Here is a 3267-nt window from a genome sequence, read left to right on the forward strand (position 1 = left end):
TATAAAAAATTAAAAGGGATTGAAAATGTCATATTTCTTGGTTGCTTTGTGATATCCAAAAGTAATCAGAAAAATATTGTCGGCGTTCGGTGGAAAAAGGGATTCAATTTAAGAGATAACTTTTACTGCTTTGGAGATTCAAAGCGGGAGGACAAAAACGGGAGCTACCCAGGAAACAAAAATCAATTCAATTGTTTTTCATATATTTGCATCACACATCTGAATGTTGAATATTTATTTATATATTTTACACAACAAAAACTACATTTCTTCTTTTAATTTACGTTTATAAATTCTCGTAATCACCCTATTAACACAGAATATTGCCTCAATATTGCACCCATATTTCCTGCAACATCCGGAATATTGTATGAAATATTGAGGCATTATGGATGCAATATAATGATGGCCGCTTTTTGAAATATTGTGGCGATGGATTTGACGATCGTAGTACGCAAAACGATAGGTAGGTGTCGCTACTCTCCAAGGTCTAATAGAGTGGTGCGGTTGAAATCTGCAGTACCAGCCCCTTTACGGGTGATACGTCAGCGTGCTGCCTTATCGACTGAGCAGAGTGCAGGGATCGTTGTTCTACGAAAGTTAATAGATGGTGCTAACTACTATCTTTTGGGAATAACCAGTACCCTGCAGCGACTGTACGTTGGCGTTAGTTCACCAGCGTTGAGGACAGATGGTGCTGGTAGTCTCTACAGCAAATTTTAACATGGCAAGCATAAGCAAAATTATTTTGAAACTACTTTAATTAATATTATTCGTAATGACAATCGGTTTTCCAATCATTTTCAAATTCAGAAAAAAATTAAACTTATAATTATACCAAATTTTATTATTACATTCCAAACTTGTCTATTAAAATTATATAATGTATTTTTGCAGAAAATAAATTCGAAAAAACCATGAAAGTAACTAATAATATATTTTTTATTATATATAATTACATAAAGATAGTGCAAAATTGATTACATAATATAAGATTTATTCTTTAATTTTTTTTTCAAATTTATTTCTCGCAAAAATGCATATTATTTCACTTGAGTTTCTTTAATTGTTGTTTAATCAGAATTGTCCCATTTAAATGTGTTACTACATACTTCTCATTCGAAAGAATTAATTCTTTAACATTTTAATCTGCATATTCTACTCAGACATAACCTGAGGTGACATACAATTGGCAGATTCACGCTTATTGAAAATTGCTGTGTGTGCATCGTATGTTTACTATTCGTTGTGATCCTTTAAGAACTCCATTTCATGTTGAATCTCAACCCATTCATGTACACAATAATGAATCGTCGAATGCCCATAGGAATTAGTTCAGATTAGTCAGTCTCATTCAACTCTATTCACTAAGCATTTTAACAAATGTGGAATGGCAGATTTAAAGCACGGCACTCAGGTGACCAATTAAAAATATGGCCAATCGATTGCATTTTTATTCTTTCAATCTGCAGATGACAGATACGCAATTCAAACCGACTCGATTTTTATCGGTTCTTTTTTCCTAGGTAGACGTATTCAATATTTATCACGTTACCACTGGATGCATGCAATTCTTCAATACATTTTAATGCAAGACTTCTTACCGGGCAGCCGCCCCATCAAGAAAATAAACCAAAGATTTAAAAACTAGCCGTAATTTTCAATCGGCCAAATCTCCCGTTTTACCACACAGCAGGATAATGTTGGCAAGAAGTGCTCGAGAACAAAAAATTAATTTAATTTGAATAAGAGAAATAATATCGATTCTAGCTGCTTCCAGCGTAGTTCTAGAGCGTTTCTGACCAATTAGAAGCTTTGCCACATCTCCAACTTTTTCATGAGAACTATCGTCAGAGTTAACTCTCAAATCATAAAATCTTAAAATGTGGGCAAAAGTGTTGGCAAAGGCCAGCCAGATAATTCTTTCAAGAGGTTATATTTAGACACAGAGCTGTGGTAGTGTTTGCACACAAAAGATAATATGCTGAGTGTTTTTGCCGCCGCTAAATGTTTTGAATTTGAACAAGATTTTGAAAACAATTCGGTATTATTTAAATGGCTAACAACCATTCACACGTTTACAACCGATGCGGTAGAGATTGTCTATAGAATATCTCAGGTGCACGTTACCGCCACCCTCTCTATTTACCTGTATTACAGTCAGTGCTCGTGACAAGTGTCTTGAACTCTTCTACGCATGCGTCGAGCTCGGTCTCTGATTCGTTGCTGTTCCCGCACAATTAAATAATATTATTTTAACTTATATCAATGTTTATTAGGCCGATATTAATGAATCTTGATAAAAATAAAAATTTATTAAGTGCGTACTGTGTAAATAAAAAATATCCTTTCGTACTCACTTGTATTTTTCTTGCATATTTTTCATTATTCGAAAATTTTGTTATTTAAAGTTTATTTAAATATTAAAATGCATTGTCAATCTTGTTTTTCAATAGAATTATATTAATTAATACAAAAATTTATATATTTAGCAAAAACAATCATAACACATTATGCACTTGATAAATTTTTATTTTCATCAAGATTCATTAATACCGGTCTCATAAACATTTATATAAGTTAAAATGTCATTATTCATATTCATATTATTCATCACAATTAAAATGTTATTTTTAGCATTTCAAACTGCGCGCGAACAGAAACGAATCAGAGACCGAGCGCGGCGCATGCGTATAAGAGTTCGGGGCACTCGTTACGAGCACTGATTACAGTACTACTAGACTACTATCGGCGAGAAAACTATAGGCATCTGCCTTTGAAGCTTAGCGACTCAGTCAAAAAAAATGCCAGCGCAACAAAAGATAATAATTTAAAATCTGGAAGTGTTCTACGTTAATGAGCTTGAAGACGTTTATGTAAAAAAAATTTTGTGCTTAGCAGACTGAAAACTGTAAAAAAAAGGGTACACTTACGAACAGTCAAGTTTGGAGCATTCTTGCATATAGAGGGGCGATGGGAAAAATTTGAAAAAATTCATAAGTATAAGGAAAACTGTTGTGAACCAGTTGCAGTTGAGAAATTTAAAACCTAATAAAAATTGTGGCTTAAAAGTACAAAAATGTGCAACTATAATATCTTCAGTTCTAATACAGATATTAAAGCGATTCAAACTGTAATGGATAGGCTCTGTATTTATTTTCAATCGCCCGGAAGGACGCGTTAGTCTTATTTTTTGTGAAAATCGCGATATTTTTAGACATTTTTTTGTTGGAAAACAAGTGACAGAAAGCAGCGGGGGGGGGGGGG

This window comes from Belonocnema kinseyi, chromosome 5, assembly GCF_010883055.1.
Source record: "Belonocnema kinseyi isolate 2016_QV_RU_SX_M_011 chromosome 5, B_treatae_v1, whole genome shotgun sequence".
NCBI lineage: Eukaryota > Metazoa > Arthropoda > Insecta > Hymenoptera > Cynipidae > Belonocnema > Belonocnema kinseyi.